Source organism: Xenopus laevis, chromosome 6S, assembly GCF_017654675.1.
Source record: "Xenopus laevis strain J_2021 chromosome 6S, Xenopus_laevis_v10.1, whole genome shotgun sequence".
Classification (NCBI taxonomy): Eukaryota; Metazoa; Chordata; class Amphibia; order Anura; family Pipidae; genus Xenopus; species Xenopus laevis.
This window is the reverse complement of record NC_054382.1, coordinates 23,931,721-23,956,044: the sequence shown is the minus strand read 5'-3', so window position 1 is coordinate 23,956,044 and position 24,324 is coordinate 23,931,721. Positions and strand designations below refer to the sequence as shown.

Sequence of the window (24,324 nt, the reverse complement as noted above, 5' to 3'; positions counted from 1 at the left end):
CGGTTTCCCCCTACATTTCCTAACATATGGCACATAAACTATACACTGGGCTCATGTGTAGGGCATTATAACAACTCTATTTTCTTTTATTAAGGTTCCCTGGACTTGTGTAGTGTCATGTATTTGCTGCAACATATACGTCCATTGAATTTCCCGCCGTATGCAAATTAACGCTAGCGAAACATCGCCATCATTCGGACCCTGGACGCAACTTTGCATTTTAGTGAATTAGCGTTGTCCTGGCGAATTTCCGCCTGGCGATGTGAGCAAAGACATCGCTGGCGAATTTCCGCAGGTTAGTGTATTTGCCCTTTATTTTAAGGCTCACTTACGTCCACAAGTATAGAGAACAAGTGCACATTAAATTTGACTTTTTTCCCCATAATGCAGCCTTTTTCCCCAAAATTCCAGCAGCATTCGCAAAGGTGAGACAGTTGCGCCCGATAAATCAAAAGTAGCAAAACTGCGCTTGACATTTGTTGCAAATCGGACACAATTCTGTCTGAATGTTTTCGAAATCTGGGGCAAGACGCGTGTACCTTTAATAAAAGGGTTTTACATGAACACAACTGCGCTTGCAGACGTAAATTAGCCTTTTTCAGTTTCCAGCTTTTTTTTTTAACCCACTGCCAACAAGCCCCTTCACAAATACTTTCCAAGAATGGGTTAACAATGTGCATCTGTATAATGAGAGAGGGGGTACCGATACCAGGAACAAAGCCAGTCTACTCATAATTGTAGTACCGGTTATTTATACACTGGATATACAAAAACTGCATTTGATGTACTGTAATCTATATATTGACATTGGATGTCTGAACAATGAGAAGAACGCTGCTGTATATAAAGAATCCCCTGCATAGGCTGACAGATACGCTCCAATGTGATTCATGATAACTGCGCCCTTCTAAAGTAGCATCGCTCTTATACACAAGCAGAAAATGATGTTGAAGAAAATGCTGAGCAGAACAATGTTGCACTCCTTTTAATCTAACTGCAGACAGGCATTTATAATACAGTAATGTAATAACAGGTGCAAAGTTTTCTCCAGGTCTAGCAGGGAGCATGTAACCAGACCTGGAGCAAACTTTGATCAGGTTATTATATTACTCCTTTATTCCTTATAGAATTCTTGAACAGTCACTTCTCGCTCTCCTTTTAGTACTGAACTGTTTTATTCATTTTATTTATAGTACAGTTTACAGCAATATTAAAATGGAACTAAAGCCTCTGTACAATTGGCCTGGTGGCTGATATTGATGTACAGTTACTTATTTATAATATATACAATTCCGTTTCCCTCAGTTGACCTTCTAGGTCCATAGACACATATGTTTGCAATGGCAGAAATGCTGCACCTGAAAGATGAGAAGAAAGATACGGCACCAAGGAATGGGTAAAGCAGCCCTAGAGATTACTAATAAGAAAGCAGTATTTGTTCCTTGCTGTAGGTTTGACAGTGAGTATGTGTGTATAGTACCTGTTAAGCTGGCCATAGACGCAAAGATCCGATCGTACGAATCATCGTACAATCAGACTTCCCCATCTCCCGACCTGCCACTAACCATTCAGATCAAATAAAGTAGTAAAAGAACAGATCAGCCGATGTTCTGCCCGACAGCAATCGGACGAAAGTTATGTCCGACCAAAGCTAGTGACAGTCTCCCTATGAAAATCGTACGAACGGCAATACATCCAGAGAAATTATCTGCAGCCAACAGAAATCTTTTAACCTGTACGATCGACCAAACGACCGATCTCCGCCAGACGAAAAATGACGGGACTCTCCACACAAGGTCTGAAAATCGTACCAATCCTCAGATTATTGCGTCTATGGCCAGCTTTAGTTACATTTGCACAGCAGTGTTGGACCAGCCTGACAGGGTATCAAATAATCTCCTAGGCTGGTGGGTCCTACCACTTTGTTTGCACCATTAAGCCATAATCTAATGCCCGTAAAATTTAAGGGGTAGTTTACCTTTAAATGAACTTTTTGCACAGTAAATTACAGAATGGCCTGTTCTTTGCAATATTTCAGTTGTTTTTCATTTTTATAGTTTTTGAATGATGTGCTTTCTTTTCTGCCTCGATTTGTGCGATCGGATCTTTGCGTCTATGGCCATCTTTAGGCTGTTTATTACTTGTCTTGCTATTTAGTCCTAATCCTATTCACATTCCAGTCTCTCATTCAGGGTCGGACTGGGGGGCCCGGGGCCCACCGGGACTGCTGTCCAGGGGCCCCCCGCCGGCCCCCGCCAGCCTACTAAAACGCGTCGGCCCAGCAACAGTGGCGTTCTGCGCGCATGCGCAACATCGACCCCGCTCTGCACGCATGCGCAACAGCGCCGTTTGGCGCACATGCGCAGGCGGCGCTGCGCATCGCGAGAAAAAAAAGTTTTGTTTTTTTTTTCCGATTGGAAATATCTACTGAAGGGTTCTGGCCCGGCGGGGGCCCACGAGGGTCGGGGCCCACCGGGTTTTTTCCGACACTGCTCTCATTCACACCTCCTGCTTTGCTAGGGTAAATCTTACATTAGCAACCAGATAGCAGCTACAAAAGCTAATAAACTGTAGAAAAGAAGCCTGTCCCACATCCGAATTGTCCTCTGGAAGTTACTTACCACGTTAAGGGCTGTGAATCTGTGCCGCTGCATGGAGCCTAGATATATATACTGTACAGCCTCCAGACAAATGCATTTTATTATTTAGCAATTAGTATATTTTTTTCAGAAATAAAGCAGAGCAATTGTTGCTGGCTTTGAATACAAAGCTTAGCCAAAAGCAGGGTCCGAATGGGCCGACAGGACACCAGGAAAAAACCTGATGGACCCCACCGGCCCAGACCTGCTCCTTGCACAAAACTTGAACCCTTCTTCTGACCTCCCTACCTGGCCCCTGCCATGACCACAAGAAGAAAAGGGCAAGCACGGGGTGCTGGAGGGAGGTTGAGGCTTAGACAAGGGAGCCTGAAGGAGCTTTGCAGCTGGGGCACCTGGGGGGTGCGGGGGGCCCTGAGGCAGCAGCCCTGGTGGCCCCCCCAGTCCAATGCTGGCCAAAAGTAGAAAACATCTTCTCACTGCAGAGAGAATATTATCAAGTAATTGATGCACAAGGACAGCCAAGGTAAAGCTGAAATTAAATAAATTCATTACACTCAGCACATGTATATGTTTCTGCCTGAGAGCCCAGTCTTGCATCTGCACATAGTTCTTTCCAAAGGATGACGGCCACTGCATAAAAAACAAACTTGGGCCCAATAGCAGTCTCCTGCTGTAATATAATTTGGATGGCATCCAAGCATAAGAGCAAACAAAAAAAGCCAGTGCAGCTTCACTTTGGAAGAAATGTAATTGTATTAGTTCCTTGGAAACCCATCACTACCTCCCCTGCTCTTTGTCTGAATAACATGTTTTTTAGTTGTGTAGCATCTTAAACATAATACCGTCTATAAAAAATACAAATCTCTCTTACTCCTGTCTTTGCCTGTTGCTCACTGTCCCTTCTTTGTGTTTCTGTTGCACACATCCTCACATGGGTATTCTTCAGTATTCTTCAGTATCTTCCACCACCGTTAGTAGCTAAGTATTCATCTACCATTTTATATCTACAATAACAGCCTATGTACTGTAGACCAAGCTCCTTTCCTCCTAATGTTCTCCCTGATGCTCCTTTAAACCTTTGTATTCTGTTTGTGTTGATATATATCACCCATTATTAGGGCTGCTTCAATAAATGGGCCAAAGAGGCAATTACCTCGGGCCCACCAGGAGAAAGGCCCACCAACTTTTTAATCAAAAGGCATGTTTTGTAACTCATCCACTGCTCAGGTAACACAAAGGTGCACTCACCAAGAATGAATTAATAATAATGAGTAGACACTAACCTTGTCAATAAATCTATTCATGTTTGCGACAGCTTTCTGCATTTTACTGTCTTAGGTCTATGCAAGATGTGGTGGCATTTCCATTGTACAATAATTTAAAAAAGATAAAAAAAATAAAGCACCTAATTGGCTTACCAAATCACGGTGTTCTACTATGGGACCATTAAAAAATGTTGACTGTCTGGGGGCAACCAGCTACCAGGAAGGCCCATGCTTCCAACATTATTCTACTACAAGTTTTAAACTGCAATTGACGATGGAGAACAATAAACAAACTTTGATTGCTTTATATCGTCCTTACTAGCGTCAATTACTGATATTCCTGTTAGATGTAAATTATTGAGATCATTGAAATGGAGCATTGGCTCAAGTAAGTATGTTGGCTTCTGCACTGTTGATGAATATCCTACTCCAGTTCAGTTGTAGAAACCACCATGTTTTTCCCTAGCCTGTTCCTGATAAGGCAAGCTCAACCACCAATGAGGTGGCCTTCTAGACCTATATTAGGGCAGAGACACATGGTCAGATTCCTGGAGATTAGTCTCCCCGCGACAAATCTCCTCTTCTTCAAGGCGACTAATCTCCCAGAACTGCTTCCTCTGCCTTCTCGCCGGCTAGAATGTAAATCACTGGCGGGATGGCACTCTGAGCTTTTCATTTTCCGAAGTCGCGCAAAGCTGCCTCATGAAGAAACTTTGGGCGAATTCAGAAAACGAAGTGCTCCGATTACCATCCCGCCGGTGGGAAGGCAGAAGAGGCAGTTTAGTGAGATTAGTCGCCCCGAAGAAGAGTAGATTTGTCGTCGGGCGACATATCTCCCCAAATCTGATCATGTGTCTCTGCCCTTAACGGAGACTTTTAAACTAAAGAGATAGAACAAAAGTAGTAGCACAACATACTGATAAAATGTGTTTGTACCATGCACATGAAATAGCATCAATTCTTCAGCATGTTGTGACATGGGACGGTACTTACATTCATATGTACCTAGATAAGCAGTTCTCAAGTTTTTACAAATGAAATACAAAATGGATCTTGTAATTTTCACAATTGCAAATCATTAATAGGCAATTAACCAATCTCTAGACACTTTGAAGATGTACAGTAGACAGCTAATGTACATCTACCACTAAGAATAATGCATTTATCAATATCAGTTGCCCCATGACTCTGATTAGCTTATAAAAGCAATTGGACAAACAACAAATAAAAGCCTTATTCATAGTAGGGATACACCGAATCCACTATTTTGGATTCGGCCAAACCTCCGAATCCTTTGTGAAAGATTCAGCCGAATACCGAACCGAATCTGAACCCTAATTTGCATATGCAAATTAAAGATGGGAAGGGTAAAAAATTTTTACTTTCTTGTTTTATGACAAAAAGGCACGCGATTTCCCTCCCCACCCCTAATTTGCATATGCAAATTAGGGTTCGGATTCGTTTCGTCCGGGCAGAAGGATTCGCTGCTGAAAAAGGCCGAATCCTGGCCGAATCCCGAACCGAATCCTGGATTCGGTGCATCCCTAATTCATAGACATGTAGTTATCACATGCTGTATGTAAAGTTACACAGATGCAGTTGTCACATAAATAGAACAACATTAAAGTTGGTATTGATAGATTTTCTTTATTATTATTATTAGTACAGGGCAATAATCTGAACACTTAGGGGCAGATTTACTAAGGGTCGGATTTCGAAGTTAAAAAAACGTCGAAATTCGACCCTCGAATTGAAATCCTTCGACTTCCAATATCGAAGTCGAAGAATTTTTAGCATATTCGATCGATCGTTTTTTTTCGATCAAAGGTTTTCTATTCGACCAAAAAAACCTTAGAAAAGTGCTGTGGAAGGTCCCCATAGGCTAACATTGAACTTCGGTAGCTTTAATTTGGTGAAAAGTTTTTTTTTAAAGAGACAGTCCTTCGATTATAAAATGGTCGGATAGTCGAATGATTTTAACTTTGAATCGTTCAAATCAAAGTCGAAGGTCGTAGTAGCCTATGGTCGAAGTACCCAAAAAATTACTTAGAAATTCGAACTTTTTTAACTTTGAAAATTCACTCGAGCTTAGTAAATCTGCCCCTTACTGTCTAGAATACTACTTGATCAGTTCAGTGATCCCCAACCAGTGGCTCATAAGCAAAATGTTGCTCTCTGTGGCCTGGAGGCAAGTTTTGGCTGTATAAAACCAGGTGTACTGCAAAACAAAGATGCCATGAGATTTGTATTACCGAAAAAAAGCCACACAATTTGGCATGGGAAATATCCAATTCCATTATCAGTATTTCTGCATATGCTGGGAAAAATGCAAAGTGGGGATAAAACACCAATGATGCCGTTAGAATTTGTGCATGAGGTTTGTTTCAGCCAGAAAAAGATGGGGGGAGGGCAGTTTTGCTCTCGGAAAAATGTACATTCACTTCAATGTATTTGACAAAATGTTGGCTCTTCTCAAAATTTTCCCCAGTTTCACAAATATTTCAGCAAAGAAAACAAGCTAGTTTCACTCATCCCTGTTGACCATCTTGTAAATAATTTACCCAACTCTTGATTCCCTGATTATTGTGGGAAACACGTGATTTTTCTCTATTTTACAACTGGACAAGATTTAAATATTATGTACAGTATATTAATATACAGTACAGGTATGGAACCTGGGGTTTTCTGAATAATGGATCTTTCCGTAATCATACCTTCATAGAAAATGACGTAAGCGTTAAATAAAGGCAGCATTCTGGTTTTGTTTCCAATAAGGATTAATTAAATCTTTGTTTCGAGTAAAAGGTACTATTTTATTATTACAGAGAAAAGGGAAATCATCTTAAAAAATAAGGATAATTTGATTATAATGGAATCTATGGGCGACAGCCTTTCTGTAATTCTGTAATTCGGAGCTTTCTGGATAATGGGTTTCCAGATAATGGATCCCATATCTTTTTTAACATTTTTAAAAAAATTTTATTGGAGCTCACTTGAGTAATATATTTACATATACATTTGTGATGGGTCATAATCTACTTTTGTTACATTCATATACAGAATATATTCAATACATTGCTGCAAAGTTCCCCAGTGTAGTTGATATTTAATACTGAATTATATTTAATTATCCCTCCGTGTGCTTTTAAATATAACCTTCATGTCATTGTCTGCTCTAGTGCATTGATTCTGTAGGAGTTTGATTGCCATGAAATCAGATACAAGTGTGGTTGGCTGCACCATTATAGGATAGAAAAGTTTAACAAAGGGTTTGAGATTCTATTGTTGTATGCCTATAATGGACTCCAGCACAACCAAAGATTCCTAGATTATGAGACATGTATTTTAAATAGAAACTACATATTTTTGGCTTCCGATGAATATGGAACCCTCCAGGGAAAGATCCGTACAAATACCTTCCCAACCCACAGCTTGCAAAATAAAATGTGAATACAATTGTAATTCAAAGTTCAAAATCTTGAAGCTCTCTCTTGCCTGGGGAAGTAAAATCACATGAAAACAAATAGATAATTTGGAGTGAGGGCGGGGGGATGATCCACTACACTTCACTACAATCAGCTAATAATAGTAATGCACAAATCTGCATGCAATGGTTTAAATCATTTTATTAATCAAACCCTGTCTTTCGGAAATCATTTGCTGGCATTGAGCCATTGGCGAATGAGTTTGAAGCAAGGTGACATCACAGGGGTTATTTAATAAACTCTGTTTGGGCTTTTGGGGGCAAAACTCTAACTTTTCTAGATTTATCCAAGTCTCATGCAGCAAAAAGCCTGAATCCGAAAATCCGCCATCTCAGACCTGCTGAGGTTGTGAATAAGTCAATAGAAGAGGTCCCTATCCTATTTTGAAGTTTCTGTGGTCTGTGCTGGAATTACACTGAAAATTCAACCTTTTCACGGGTTTTCGGGCAAAAATCTGAAAAATTCCGGCTTTTCAGGAAAAAGCCTGAAAAAATCAAGTGATTCAGGGAAACAACTCTAAAAACATTGTACGGGTTTTTGCTCGATTTTATCGGGTTTTTACCCAAACTGATTAAATCGAACTTCAAAATAATAAATAATAAATTCAAATAATAAATAAGGTCAAATCGTGGATTCTAGTTTGGTCGTTTTTTTTTTTTAAATAATAAAAAAAAATTGCCCTTGGATCCTAGCCCCAGAAGGGCACCAAAAATGAAAGTATATACAGGTATGGGACCTGTTATCCAGAATGCTCGGGACCTGGGGTTTTCCAGTTAAGGGATCTTCCCGTAATCTGAATCTCTATACCTTAAATCTGCTAAAAATTATTTCAGTATTAAAAACGCCTAAAAGGATTATTTTGCCGTCAATAAGGATTATTTACACCTTATTTAGGATTTAAGTACTGTTTTATTATTATATAGAAAAATACGGGCCTTTCAGTAATTTGGAGTAAAATGGCAAATTTCATTGTTTTACCAAGTCAGCAAATTACTTAAAGTGATATGTTGCCATTTTGTAATAAAAATAGACTCATGCATACTAGGTCTATGAAATCAACATACTAACTGTATTTATCTATAGCAACAGCAAATGACAAAGCACTTAAAACACAATTCTTACATCAAACAAATAAATTAACAAACAGAGGTTACATAGTGGAACAGTCAGATTAGAGGGCCCTGAAATGACTTTGAATACTATATTTTACATTTTGGCGCTTATGGTCACTGTTTCTGGAGAGAGAAAGAAAATCAAATGATAGAGTGTAAATGAGCGTGAATGAGATCGCTGGCTTTCACATTCATCGGAAGACTGCATGTCAATTATCATGGTTTTTGAGAGTCAGCAGCCTCTCTGACCCATAATCATAGCTTTCAGCAAGTGAAACTCAAGTACTCAAGTGCATTGAGTGGCAGGACGATTAAGAATTCATAAAAGAGCAGCGCTAAGACTGAAACAAAAGGGTTTAAAATCTGACAAAATCAATTTGCCCAAATGCCTTACATTGTGAGAAATAAACAAAAACTAATAGCTGCCATTTGTCTTTACAAGTGCATTTACAGAAAATTAGCCAATAAATAAGCCAATAAATATCTAAAAGCAGCAAACAGGGAACTGACGCCTTTTTTGTATGTTAGAGGGAAGAAAATATATGAAGCTTTGCTCTTCTATATGGAGAGATTTCATAAGTGGAGACCCGAGCTAGAGGGCAGAGTACGTTATGGGTGGAGGCAGGTGGTTCACATCCAGCAAGGAATGAATTTGGGAGGTTGGAGGCTTCTGTAGGCCCTGACAGAGCAGCCAGTACTTATAAGAAATATAAAAAGGGAATACAATCCCTATTAAGCCTCTTTGACTTCCACTGTGGACAGAGGTAGGTGGTGCCAGAAGTCTGTGACAGAAGGTCTCGATAAGGAGGAAGAGAGAGCCAAAGAAGTAGAGTAGTTACCTAAGCGGTCTTTGGCTCCACTGTATAAAGAACCTCCTATTATAAAATATAAGGATATTATAAGTCACTGAGGAGTTCCATGTCAATACAAAAACACGAGGCCCAGGGCTGAATGCTTTTATACAAGTCATGGAACCCTGAGGTTACTTCTAATATCCTCATATTTTCCAAAAAGGGGTACTTTATTTATTATAATACACATGTTTTAGTGAGTCGTGTGACAAAATGACATCCTTAGTCACTGTTTATACAGATATAATTTACAAGATATTCATGACTTTTGTGTATTATAGAGGTTATAATACCCTGGAGGGTATTATATACTATGGTGCCTTTTCTACACTGCACAAGTCCGAATATTTTGTGGCTGGTGCTGCAGTGAGATAGAAGTGTCAAGAGTCAAGAGTGTCAATTTCCATGAAAATTTTGCACCTTGCACTTGGTAACTTCATCTCTTGTAACCCACTAAATCCTGGGGAAAATCAATTGGTCCCAGAATTGAAACACAGTTGTTAACCTCATCTGTTCTAAGACCCCTTTGAAAAATGTGCCAGCTTTTGATTAAGTGATCTTCTGTTTCTACTTGCAATTATATAAATGCTTAAATTGCAGGACAACAGCTTCATCATTACATACAACCACATCATATGCATACACTTCAATTACCCTTTATATATAGAGTTAACAATATGTTGATATGATGAGTAGTAAAGCATTAGTATCCCAAAACAAAATGGTTTTATGGTCTAACACAAAGGAACAAGAGTGAATGGTGATTGATAAACCTGTGGTTCTGTGAGCAGATCTTGAAACCATGCAATCTTGTGCGGGCTGATGGCTTGTTTGGGAACTACAGTCCCGACTTACAGTATTCAATGAATAGTTATTCATGTAACAGCCTTTTGACTTTTCTCCAAGATTGATTGCAGTGCTTGTCATTGCAAACCCAGAATTTCAGCCTAGGATGTTTATGCCAAGGCTTAATCACAATGGGCTGGCAGTTGAGCACAAAGTGCAGAATGATTTTCATGCCTCCAAAGTTACAGCTGAGAGCAGAAGTATATTCAGTCATTACCTTCAAAGATAAACTTCATAGGGCAAGTAACTCATTCCTTTTACTCTGCAATAGTGAGACTCTGTTTCAGTTAAATGTATAGCTACACATTATTGTCTCTAATTTATTTGTACAGGTATGGGACCTGTTATCCAGAATGCTCGGGACCTGGGGTTTTCCGGATAACGGATCTTTCCGTAATTTGGGTCATCATGCCTTAAATCTACTAGAAATTCATTTAAACATTAAATACACCCAATAGGCTGGTTTTGCTTCCAATAAGGATTAATTATATCTTAGTTGGGATCCAGTACAAGCTACTGTTTTATTATTAAAGAGAAAAAGAAAATCATTTTAAAAAATGTGGATTATTTGGATAAAATAATCGGAGCTTTCTGGATATCGGGTTTCCGGATAAGGGATCCCATACCTGTATATACACATAAAACCAAATTAGCATCAGCTTTGGAAAAGCATTTGTTTGGGATCAGCCTAAATACCAAATCCACATGTATTGTTTTAGATGTATGGGAGGCCCAACTATCATACAACTAAAATCTAATATTGTAAGTAAAATGTTATAGAATAAACCTGGAATTATCCACCTTCTTATGAGCAATGGTATATAGTTTATACACCTTTTCTCAGATAGAGAGGGTTTTTTTCTGGTTCTCACTGAAAAGTAGCGATGAGCAAAATATTTGCCAAGTTTTGCAGTGAAATCGAATGGGTCAAAAACGTGTTGCACAATTCATGGAACATCAAGTAAAAAAATGTTGTCGCCCATAGACTTCAATGCATTTCGCTGACTTTTCACCATTTTACAAATCTTTGGTGAAACGAGTCAGATTTGCCCATCACTACCAAAAAGTCATTTAACTGCAAACACCAGAGTTCTATTCACACATTCCACAACACGTGAGCCCTAGTAGAACTGCAAATAAAATTATTTTTTTAAATGCTATGACATCTTAAATTTCCAGAAATGGCAGGACCCCTTCTTTTAACCGGTGAAACATTCTGCACTGTGTTTGCTATATTACACACCTTCGCAAACAATACCAAACCCAAACATATCAAAATAATGGAATCTAGAGGATAAACATGGCAAAGTCAGTCTAAAAGTCAGAAAGACTAATCGCCAAAACCACCCTACAACCTTTTCCCTGTTATAGAAAGCATAGCAAGTTACCGTTCAGCAGAACAGAATGAAATCTGTACAGATTGATTTAAACTACCTGTAAATTACAAGGAGCCGTGAGATGCCAGAGCTGACCCAGGCTTGGCAACGAGTTATTGTGGATCATTCGTTTTGCAAAAATATATAACTATTTCATTGGGCACCATAGAGGACACCACAATACACCAGCCCAGTCATGACCATATATCCTTCCTCCCCAAGTTCCTTTGTTATAAAAGTAGTTTTTAAACCATCTAAATTAATGAATTTCTTCAATTGCTTGCCATCTTTCATTCTTTACCGGTTTACCAAAATTCAGCCCTCTGAATATTTTTCTGGCGAGGGGGGGCACGCTGTTACGCCACTGGCTATAGGATGGAATTAAAATATGTCCCACTTGAATTGCAATCGTTTTCCGCTACAGTATTATCCATATTTAACTACAATTATCTCCACCCTTGAAAATCTATATCTGCATATTTACTGCTTAGCAAGTTCCAGGGTTTTCCTCCTTTTCATAAATAACTATTGCATTTCTTTTAAAGATGTTATTCATGATACATTTTCACTTACATTATACATGCCAATTTATTTTCTATAGTATATAAAATGATTTGTGTACTTTAAAGGGATACTGTCATGGGAAAAAACATTTTTTTCAAAATGAATCAGTTAATAGTGCTGCTCCAGCAGAATTCTGCACTGAAATCCATTTCTCAAAAGAGCAAACAGATTTTTTTATATTCAATTTTGAAACCTGACATGGGGCTAGACATTTTGTCAATTTCTCAGCTGCCCCTGGTCATGTGACTTGTGCCTGCACTTTAGGAGAGAAATGCTTTCTGGCAGGCTGCCGTTTTTCCTTCTCAATGTAACTGAATGTGTCTCAGTGAGACATGGGTTTTTACTATTGAGTGGTGTTCTTAGATCTACCAGGCAGCTGTTATCTTGTGTTAGGGAGCTGTTATCTGGTTACCTTCCCATAGTTCTTTTGTTTGGCTCCTGGGGGGGAAAAGGGAGGGGGTGATATCACTCCAACTTGCAGTGCAGCAGTAAAGAGTGATTGAAGTTTATCAGAGCACAAGTCACATGACTTGGGGCAGCTGGGAAATTGACAATATGTCTAGCCCCATGTCAGATTTCAAAATTGAATATAAAAAAATCTGTTTGCTCTTCTGAGAAATGGATTTCAGTGCAGAATTCTGCTGGAGCAGCACTATTAACTGATTCATTTTGAAATTTTTTTTTTTCCCATGACAGTATCCCTTTAAAGATCCTTAGTCAAGGCTCCTTAGTCAAAAATAAATGTAAATTTTGGCTCTGTACACACTCTGTACATTAAACAGTGTCCAAAATTGAACCTTTATACTGCATTGGCCACTCTTTCACTGTATACATAATATAAGGAATTCATGCTAAATATGACTTATGAAATTCTCTACTTTTGTAGCACAGGTATGGGATCTGTTATCCTGAAACGCCCATTGACATTAATGCATCTGGAGATAAAAAGTCACCATAAGAAAAACGCCCATTGACTTTAATGGATCTGGAGAAAAAAAGTTGCCATAAGAAAAAATGCCCACGGACTTAGATGCATTAGGACAAAAAAAGTTGCGATAAGAAAAAATGCCCATTGACTTTAATGGGCGTAAAAACGTCCATAGACTTCAATGCGTTTTGCAAAAATTCGCCATTTCGCAGATTTTTCCACAATTTCACGAATTTGTTTGGCTCATCACTACCCGTAATCCAAATTACAGGATGGCTTTCCCCCACAGATTCCACTGTAACTGTAATCAAATAATTAACATTAATATTTTTAAAAATGATTACATTTTCTCTGTAATAATAAAACAGTGCTTATACTCGATCCCAACTGAGATACAATGAATCCCCATGGTATGCAACACAATTCTATTTGGTTTGGTTAATGTTTAAATATTTTTTTTTAAGGTATGGAGATCCAAAGTACAGTAAGACCCCTTATCTGGAAAAAATCCAAGTCCAGGCCATTTTGGGTAAGAGGTCCCATACCTGTAGTATTTTCATATCTCCCATTTTTGTATAATAAAACCAAGGCAAAACACCAACTACTACGATCTACATTAGAATTATGACATTGGTTATGATATAAAATACATGAACCCGCTTACAGTATAAGTGTTGCACATAGCGATTAAACTGATACTGCCCAATAGCTCACTAGGCTCTATCTCACAGTCAAGCTGAAACAGTTAATGTTCCCATCACAAGAAATTCTGCACCACTACAGATGAGAATGTTCAGATCTCAGATAAGAAGTATTTTGAGTTTTTCTTTTTCCACTTTCTGTGAATGAATCGTAGCATATAAACAAGGTCATTTTAGTTACCCATGAAAGGCACAAAAATGAAGGCAAACATTGCTGGTTTATTCTTCATTAATAGAAAGGACTATGAGCTGAGTGGTTTGATCCCTGCAGGAGGGAAGGGCCTGCACATTAAACTACATGGTGAGATGATGTAAATTCTTTGGCAGTTCCAATGTAAGCTCAACCCTGGGAGTGCTAAAGTGACTGCTGAGACTCTCTCCCATCACACTGTTGCATGGTCCGTTAAACCATTCAAGGCAGAACCTACTATTAGAACAATCATCCCAAAAATCAATCTTTAATGCTTCTGTTCATGTTGGCTACATCTCTTGCATCCTGCCTCCTTAAAAACCAGATTTGTTTTTTGCCGTGTGCCACATTTTCCGGCCTTATGCAACATTTTCCTGTCATTGGCAATGCTCCCTTTGGATGAAGTTATTCATACAACCCTTCCAAAAACATCCATTTTCGTGACTCCTGTACTTTCTCTAATATAAAGAGAGATGCAGCTGCCATGAATCAGAAATCACTGCAAAGAATATATGATTAGTGCATCAGCTTTCCTACTGCCACATGCATAATTCTGCAAAATTATAGGAAATCGTTTAAGTCCCCACAGCTCCGGGTGCAGAAACACGGGCCACTTTTGATGAGAAATGGGTCACATCCCACACTTAGTTCTACCAAAGGGCAGGAAAGCTGAGCACCAGAACCACTGACACGTTATAGATTCCTTGCTCCACAATATGAAGAATAGACATTCTAACCTTAATGTTCCTCATTCGTTTGCCTTTGCCTAATAATATACATTCCTTGTACGTCGGTGGATATCCAAGAGGTCTATGTCTATTCCTCTGGGATTGTAGCGTAATAGTTTAAACAACATATTTAACAGAATCCCTACTCTTTTTTCAATAATTGAGAAAAAGACAAGCACGGAAGCAGCTGTGTGATCCGAATCATTAAAAGCCTGTGATATTTCTATTCCCCATACAGCCCAAGGCTACGGACAACACAAGGCAGGCATATTTTTTAATAAACAGAGACTTACCGTTGTGCAGTTATCATCACAGACTGTTTAATTTACAACTCTTCAGCATGTCTCTAGCGGTGCCGGCGGATGCAGCCAGGCCAGCCACATTCAGCAAATGAATTCACAACATGTTTCTGCTGTACCAAGCCGGACTGGGAAGGATGTACTACAGAAAGGGGGAATCACTGGATGGAAAGAGAAAAATCTCTACAGACAGGATATTCTCTAAGGGTAGTCATGAGGAAGGCACAGATGCACACACAGAAAGCAATATGGGTTCGCCTGAGACTCATCAGCTTTTTCAAAAGGCTAGCCTTAAAGAATTTGTATTTAAAAGCCAAATGATGGACGTGCCTGGGTAGTGTGGATCCCAGGAAGGCAGTGTGTGTGTTCTGCAGCAGCATTGCAGTCACTGGGAGTACACACAAGCTGACAATTGACAATATATGATCTTTTTTTGAAACTCTATTGATTTGCACAAGTGCCCTGATTTCATATATGGCAAAGGCTGAAACACTAGCACTCATTTTACTGAGAGGAAAGGAAGGGGGGGAAAAGACATTTAATGAAATGGATGGAACTCATCAAGGCCAATTCAATTTCTTTTGCGAGAGCAGTGGGAAACCAATTAGTGCCTTTGAAAACAAATGAAGTTACATAACAATCTAGGGGGCTTTTACACACTGCCAAATGTATTGTGTATCGAGAAACACGATATTCATGTACCGGTAATAACCTAGAACTACATATTGCTGCTGCAGAATTATAGTCATTACATTAAGGCACTGCTGCCACTGAGGACCATGTAAAGACAGTGAAACTAAACTGGGCCAAGACCAACCGGCCAATCACATGTACAAGCACTTCTACATGAAAAAAGACCCCCCTACACACACTGTGGTCTGTGCATACATGTAATACAAAATACTGTCTTTATCATAAATAGTCTTTATTATAAAAGATGATCAACTACATCTTTTGGATGGAATAGGTACAAGTAACTGCACCTAAGGCTCTTCCAACGAAAATATATAGTGATGTATCTTCTGTAATAAACCCTAATAAACCTGCCATGCTCTCTATTCTGTACTGTGCTGAGCACTTCCATGTCTTTACTTCTGTTTAGTACACAAGATCTCTGCAATACCCATGCTTATGTTAATATATATATATATACTGTATATACATATACACACACGCGCATATTTGCCGAAGAATCTCAAGCCATATCTAAAAGCCTCATGATGCATGACTAATAAGCAGTACATGTCAGTGTGTGCTGCCCTAGTTTCTGTGCAGCATGTGGATTTTATAGCATGTTGTTTTAAAGCAGTGGGCAGAAAACCATCAGAAGAAATATAGGCTTATAATGATTCTTTGCCAGTTACTTTAACCTTTTTAGTGGTGGCAGTTGGCTCTTTAATCTCTACAGTGTGCTGCCACTAACATCAGAGCAACACAGATTAAAGAGCTGACCAAGAATACATAGAACTATCGTCTGGTCCTCTAAACTGTAGGGCATTAAATGGGGTTTAAGTCAGACATATATAAATCAACATGCTGCATAAGAGAAGTGGTCATGGTCAGACAAGACTAAACGTAGGATGAGGAACAGCTTGACCAATCACTTCTGCTCTGTGAGGTGTCTGCACCTGTAAGTAGTAAGGGCATTGAGACACTTGGAGAATATTTCAGCACAATATATTGCTATATCCTTCACACTGAACTCTGCCCTATGTGCCTGCACCTAGTTCAACACTATCACTGCAGGTGCAGACACATCATGGAATGGAAGTGTGCAGTCAGGCGGAATGTTTTGCAGCCTATGCGTATCCACAGGCTGAGGAACATCCTCATCTGACCATAGCCTTAACCATGTTTTATTAATAGGCAATCTAAAAGTAGGTCAACAATTACCCTGCTAATCACACAAACCTGACGTTTTGGGGACCACACCTCACTGAAGCCCATACTCTTTTTTTTTATTATTACAAAAAGTGGAAGGAGCCTTTATGTCGCAAATTAAGAACTGTCATGAAATGCCATTGTACAATGTAGCCTTAAGGTTTGCTTTTAATGGAACCTAGGCCCTAGTACAGACATCAAGAATGGCCAAATTCGATGTAAAAAACTTCTACTTCGATATTCGAAGTACCGTATATACTCGAGTATAAGCCGACCCGAGTATAAGCCGAGGTACCTAATTTTACCTACGAAAACTGGGAAAATGTATTGACTCGAGTATAAGCCGAGGGTGAGTGGGTTAAAGAAAACTGGTACATTTCACAAGTCTAAGCCAAGGCAGTTTGTCAGCAATGGAGAATGGGTTGAAGTCTCTTGTACACACACATAACACATATTTATGGTGCCTCAGTCAAGCTATGTATATCCATCAGTGAAGAGATAGTGTGTGCCATACAGGGGCAGCAGTAATTAGGCATGGTACATGGCTCCTAACAAAAAATGGAGGCTTTCAAGGAGAAAGAAAGGCTGGAAACACTTGGGGGTGCCAAACGTTAGGCATCCCCAAGTGATTGTAGCGACATACGGGGCAGCAGTCATTACTGTAGGCATGGTAACACAAAATGGAGGCTTTAAATGAGAAGGAACGGCTGGAGACACTTGGGGATGCCAAACGTTAGGCACCCCCAAGTGATTGTAGCGACATACGGGGCAGCAGTCATTACTGTAGGCATGGTAACACAAAATGGAGGCTTTAAATGAGAAGGAACGGCTGGAGACACTTGGGGATGCCAAACGTTAGGCACCCCCAAGTGATTGTAGCGACATACGGGGCAGCAGTCATTACTGTAGGCATGGTAACACAAAATGGAGGCTTTAAATGAGAAGGAACGGCTGGAGACACTTGGGGATGCCAAACGTTAGGCACCCCCAAGTGATTGTAGCGACTTACCAAAACCCCAGGACCTATAGGAGTGAGCACCACGGAGAAAGCTATGGTACTTCTGTCTTCGCGCAGCTGCGCATTTCCCTCTACTGGCGCATGCGCATTTGAACAAAATAGCCGACTTTACAGTTAAAGTTCGGCTTTTCGTTCTAATGCGCATGCGCAGCTGCGTGAAGACGGAAGTACCGGTAACTTTCTCCGTGCTGCTCACTCCTATAGTAAATCGCTACAATCACTTGGGGGTGCCTAACGTTTGGCACCCCCAAGTGTCTCCAGCCTTTCCGTCTCATTTAAAGCCTCCATATTGCTCCATTCACACACCATTTGTTCTCCTGAAGCGCAGCCTTTCAGTTTTGCGTACTGACCCGAGTATAAGCCGAGGTACAGTTTTTCAGCACATTTTTGGTGCTGAAAAACTCGGCTTATACTCGAGTATATACGGTATTCCATTTCGATGGTTGAATTTTGAAGCTTTTTCTACTTCGAAATCCGACCCTTGATAAATCTGCCCCTAAAAGTTAACTTAAAGGTATACTGTCATTGGAAAAATGAATCAGTTAATAGTGCTGCTCCAGCAGAATTCTGCACTGAAATCCATTTCTCAAAAGAGCAAACAGTTTTTTTTATATTCAATTTTGAAATCTGACATGGGGCTAGACATATTGTCAATTTCCCAGCTGCCCCAAGTCATGTGACTTGTGCTCTGATAAACTTCAATCACTCTTTACTGCTGTACTGCAAGTTGGAGTGATATCACCCCCCCTCCCTTTTCCCCCCAGCAGCCAAACAAAAGAACAATGGGAAGGTAACCAGCTCCCAAACACAAGATAACAGCTGCCTGGTAGATCTAAGAACAACACTCAATAGTAAAAACCCATGTCCCACTGAGACACATTCAGTTACATTGAGAATGAAAAACAGCAGCCTGCCAGAAAGCATTTCTCTCCTAAAGTGCAGGCACAAGTCACATGACCAGGGGCAGCTGGGAAATTGACAATATGTCTAGCCCCATGTCAGATTTCAAAATTGAATATAAAAAAATCTGTTTGCTCTTTTGAGAAATGGATTTCAGTGCAGAATTCTGCTGGAGCAGCACTGTTAACTGATGTGTTTTGAAAAAAATGTTTTTTCCCATGACAGTATCCCTTTAAAGGTGAACAACCCCTAAAACGGACACAAGGAAATTGCATCAATAAAATGCACAGTGTGAGAACCTTTCACTTTTTTTCCAACATGCCCTCAATTACGTTGTAAGATGAAAGAAAGACAAGGCTCAGCAAATAGATATTGTACACACAGAACACAGAAGATAATGGCTGTGTCGTCTCGTTTTAAAGCCATAGACAGAATTCTAATGACTATTTCTGCAACTCCTTGTTTGTTTTGTAATTGAGAGCAGAAAGCAATAACTTACGTGAGTTTATCTTCTATGTACCAATAGCAAAGCAACTGTCCCCATTACAAGAACAAGAGAAAACAAACAGCACGGGGAAACATTAGACCATTTATTATCATCTCTAAGTGACAAAAGGCCATAAACCTAAATCATTAATCAGCATTATGCTCAGGGCACTCCATGTTATTTATTTTCTCTAAAGCAACATTTGTCTTGGGTTTCTGTTGTAGCAAATTCCACATTCTCGGCTTACAGTTCAGTGATTATAACAACATCTTTTGTTTGTCTGCCTTTTACTCGGGTAACAGTAAAATATAACCCTGAAATGTATTAACAATCGACTAAGTATAAAAAAATAAAAATGTTGCCCAAAAATTAACACGGTCAATATTTTTTTTTCATAAAGATGCCAAACAGCTTCCCAAATTCAAGGAGAGATGTTTAGAGGTATGGGCTCTTATAAACAGAAGCATAGGCATATGATTATTACGCATCAGGTATTATGATTAAATTGCACATGAGAAATTTCTCCCATTTTTTTCCAATGTCTGGTACAGTATGTATCAGTTGCCATTCAGTTACATAGTTAACTTTAGAAAAGGCCAAAGTCCATCAAGTTCAACCCCTCCAAATGAAATTCAGCATCCATACATACACTCACATTCACCCCTGCATACACTCATATAAACTATTTACACCAATATCTTACAGGCACAGGACCTGTTTATTATAATGCTTAAGACCCGGGGATTTCTAGATAACAGATCTTCATGTAATTTGGATCTTCATACCTTATGTCTACTTGAAAATCATATAAACATTAAATAAACTCAATAGGTTGGTTTTGCGTCCAATAAGGATTAATTATATCTTAGTTGCGATCAAGTACAAGCTACTGTTTTATTATTACAGAGAAAAGGGAAATTATTTCTAAATATTTTATTTGGATAAAATGGAGTCTATGGGTCACAGCCCTTCTGTAATTTGGAGCTTTCTGGATAACAGGTTTCTGCATAACGGATCCCATACCTGTACTAATTATAGATTTTAGTATTACAATAGCCTTGGATATTATGTCTGTCCAAGAAATCATCCAAGTCATTCTTAAAGGCATTAACTGAATCAGCATCACAACATCACCCGGCAGTACATTCCACAACCTCACTGTCCTGACTGTGAAGAACCCTCTACGTTGCTTCAAATGAAAGTTCTTTTCTTCTAGTCTAAAGGGGTGGCCTCTGGTACGGTGATCCTCTTTATGGGTAAAAAGGTCCCCTGCTATTTGTCTATAATGTCCTCTAATGTACTTGTAAAGTGTAATTATGTCCCCTCGCAAGCGCCTTTTTTCCAGAACAACCCCAACTCTGATAGTATGCTCTCATGATCATGCCTGAGAAAATATTTTGAGACTTGAACAAGGTACAAATTAAAAATTCTTGAGTCAATGATGTCATAAAAAAATTACCATTTAAATGTATTTAATCCTGTAAATAATAGGTTTCTTCTGTGTTCAGTCTCATCACTGAATATGGGCTGATTACCAATGTTGCAAACATAGAATATGGGATGGTAACACACAAATTAAATATCTGATTCCTATGTAAGATATGGCATTTAGTCCCAATCTTGTATGACAGACAGTACAATTAGTGGGACTATTAACATTTGGCTTAATAGGATGGTACACTGAAAAGCTTAGAGTGTAGTAAACATTTTATAATGACTTTATGTGGAAGCTCAACCAATGAAAAGAACACCACCACAGTGGAAAGTTACATTGTTTGAACCCTGGAATTGTTTCTTTGGAAAAGCACCAGTGAGAAGATGCAGGTATAATGATTAAATAAAATAAAACTTCAATCTGCAGGTGAAAACATGCCATAAGGCCATCTTACCCCGTTTTCCCAAGGACCCCTTGCAGACTTGTACAAGAGCAGTATGGTAACAAGGGAAATATGTATCTAGTGTAGTATAGTGTAAGTGGGGAGCAAGGGATCCCTGGGAAAGAGTGTAAGTGGCAGTGCAAAGAACCTTGAGCAGATGCAACTTTTTGCCAAAGAGAAGGAAGTGCCAGGGGAAAAAGAAGCAATTTAATACAGTGGGGGTTGCACTTGGCACCCTCCCCCCCCATATATTAGCCGCCCTTTGGCCTTAAAGAACATTAGAAAAAACCTTGTAGTTATATGATTTGTCAGAATTTTGCCACCACCTTGGCAGCAAAGAAACTCAATTTAGGGCAATTGCAATTTCTCTGTATGGTAATCACCTGGACTTAGGGTTGCCCGATTTTCAGAAGGGCTGCCGGGTCAATAGAGTCTTCCCAGTTTTCCAAATAAGGAAAACCGGGCAGGATCCCCCTTGATTGACATGGTGATCAGCCAATCACTGATCACCATGTAGTAGCACTGCCCTGTGACGCTCTTGCCCTGCCCGCAATGTCACCACCCCACCCCTGTTACATCCCTGACCCACCCCTGTGACGTCCCCATCCCGCCCTGTCCCCAGATCATGGGTCAGCCAGTTATCACTCTGGCACTTGACCCAGGTGCTATTACCCTTTAGCAGCTTCCAAAATATTTTCCACCATTGTTTTTTTTTACCACCACTCTCTAAATTAATTTAATGGATTGCACTCTCCCTTACTTACAATGAAGAGCCCAGAAGAACCGATCAAGATAAATGTGTTTACATTATTCTGCCTGTACAACATGACTACAAGCCAACCTGGATGCTCTTTAGTTACATGGTCCGGCTGTTTTTCATATTAAACGCACTGCCAATCCTGAAAGATTCTTCTCCGAGCTTTTAAAATCATCAACTCCTATAGCTTTCTACGACAATATCTTTTTTTTTTAACCAATGACTCCCTTTTCATTCCCCACCACCCCCACAGTTAGCTGCTGAATATGATGAGTCAGTATTATACTGAATAGGCTTGTACGGAATAAAATGCTCTAGTGTAATGACATTTCTTTCTATCTGTAAAAGCCATTTTCCTTTATTTGAAGCACATTTCCATTATAGTTTAAAATGACACAGCCTGTAGGTTGTATTCTTGCAGACAGATGAGATGCCTCATTTTCATATAGAGAATACAAAATGTATAACCTGTTACAGCTCTAGGAGCTCAAGCAGGTACTGCATCAACTTTTATCCATTTTGCAAAACTGCTTTGTCCTTTGCAAGAAATAATTCACGGATACCCTACTGAATTTCTCTTTTATATAAAATCTCAAATCTCTAAAGGGAATCTATTTAAAGGAGTTGTTCCCCTTTGAGTTAACTTTAAGGGGCACATTCATTAAGGTTCGAATGGTAAATTCAAGTTTTCAAATTGCTTTTTTTGGTCAAAATTCACAATTTCGAGTTTAAAACCACCAACTCGAATTTCAATTTGAATGTGAGATGAATCACACCTCGACCCTGGAAACATTTCTGGGCTCCTTGCCACCTCCTTGTAGGGGGGAGTCGCATCTCTAATGCAGAGAGTGCAATTGCTCTCTCTCTGCACTAGCAGAGACAAAATTCTGTTTTAAAAATCAGAATTTCAGCTCCTAAGGAGCGACTTTTTTGCTAACTTACGGGCTGCTGCCGCCTAAAGTGGATAAGTGCCTTATGGCAGAAGCACCCCTGAATATAATGGTGGTCAGTGTGGTGCCATAAACCAAAGATGGTTACGCTTCTTCAGTGATATTTGGGCACTAAGGGGTTACTAAAATGTGGGTTTTTTTGTCAAAAATTAAATTTTTTCTCTAAAAATCTGTTTTTTTTTATTTCTCTAAAACTCTCAAAATTCAAGATTGTGTAAAAACCACAAAAACCTCAAAATTGCACCAAGTAAAAACTGTTGAGGTCCTATAGCAGTCACATATAAGTTCTCCATTGGAGACCAATGGGGGGAATGTAATAAAAGTTGGTAACGAAAAAAATATCTGGTTTTTTTTTTTATTTCTCTAAAACTCTCGAAATTCAAGATTGTGTAAAAACCACAAAAATCCTACATTTTTAAAGATTTTCTTTTTTTGTTCTTTTATGTTGTTTTCGTTCAGTGTTTTTTGGTTTATTGAGTTTCTTTGTGGTTTCTAAAACCACTAAAATAAAAAACATTGATAAATGTTCGAATTTCGAACGTTTTTTTGACTACTTCGACCATCGAATTGGCTACTTCGAACTTCAACTATGACTTCGAATCGAACGATTCGAACTATAAATCGTTCGACTATTCGACCATTCGATAGTTGAAGTACTGTCTCTTTAAAAAAAACTTTGACCCCCTAGTTCGCCACCTAAAACCTACCGAACATCAATGTTAGCCTATGGGGAAGGTCCCCATAGGCTTTCTAACAAATTTCTGGTCAAAGGAAAATCATTCAGTCGATGGATTAAAATCCTTCAAATCGTTCGATTCGAAGGATTTAATCGTTCGATTCGAAGGATTTAATCGTTCGTCGATCGAGCGATTTTTCCTTCAATCGTTCGATCGAACGAATTGCGGTAAATCCTTCGACTTCGATATTCGAAGTCGAAGGATTTAACTTCGACAGTCGAATATCGAGGGTTAATTAACCCTCGGTATTCGACCCTAAGTAAATGTGCCCCTACACCTCTCAAAATTCAAGATTGTGTAAAAACCACAAGAACCTCAAAATTGCACCAAGTAAAAACTGTTGAGGTCCTATAGCAGTCACATATAAGTTTTCCATTGGAGACCAATGGGGGGAATGTAATAAAAGTTGGTAACAGAAAAAATATCTTTTTTTTTTTATTTCTCTAAAACTCTCAAAATTCAAGATTGTGTAAAAACCACAAAAATCTTACATTTTTAAAGATTTTCTTTTTTTGTTCTTTTATGTTGTTTTCGTTCAGTGTTTTTTTGGTTTATTGAGTTTCTTTGTGGTTTCTAAACCACTAAAATAAAAACATTGATAAATGGGCCTCCCCGAGCTCAGGAAATTGTTGAATGGGCAGAATACATTTAACCCGCAAGACCATGTAGGCTTCTTTTTTTCTAAATAACTCCATTCAGTCAGGGCCGGATTTACATAGTGGGCGCCCCTAGGCCCACTGCCGTTTGTCACCCCTGTCCCCTCCCCTTTATT

General features: G+C 39.2%; 1 protein-coding gene across 4 annotated transcripts in view; it reads right to left on the bottom strand.

The window, feature by feature from the left end:
* Positions 1-24,324, bottom strand: part of cdk14.S (cyclin-dependent kinase 14 S homeolog) — a 288,439-nt gene that overhangs the window by 219,075 nt on the left and 45,040 nt on the right. Inside the window, exon 1 of one of the 4 annotated variants that reach the window (XM_041567462.1) lies at positions 14,940-15,328. The exons of the other annotated variants lie outside the window; for them this stretch is intronic. The gene's annotated coding sequence lies outside the window, so the exon portion shown is untranslated. Of the gene's footprint in view, positions 1-14,939; positions 15,329-24,324 lie in introns of those variants that run through there. 4 annotated transcript variants of the gene reach the window in all.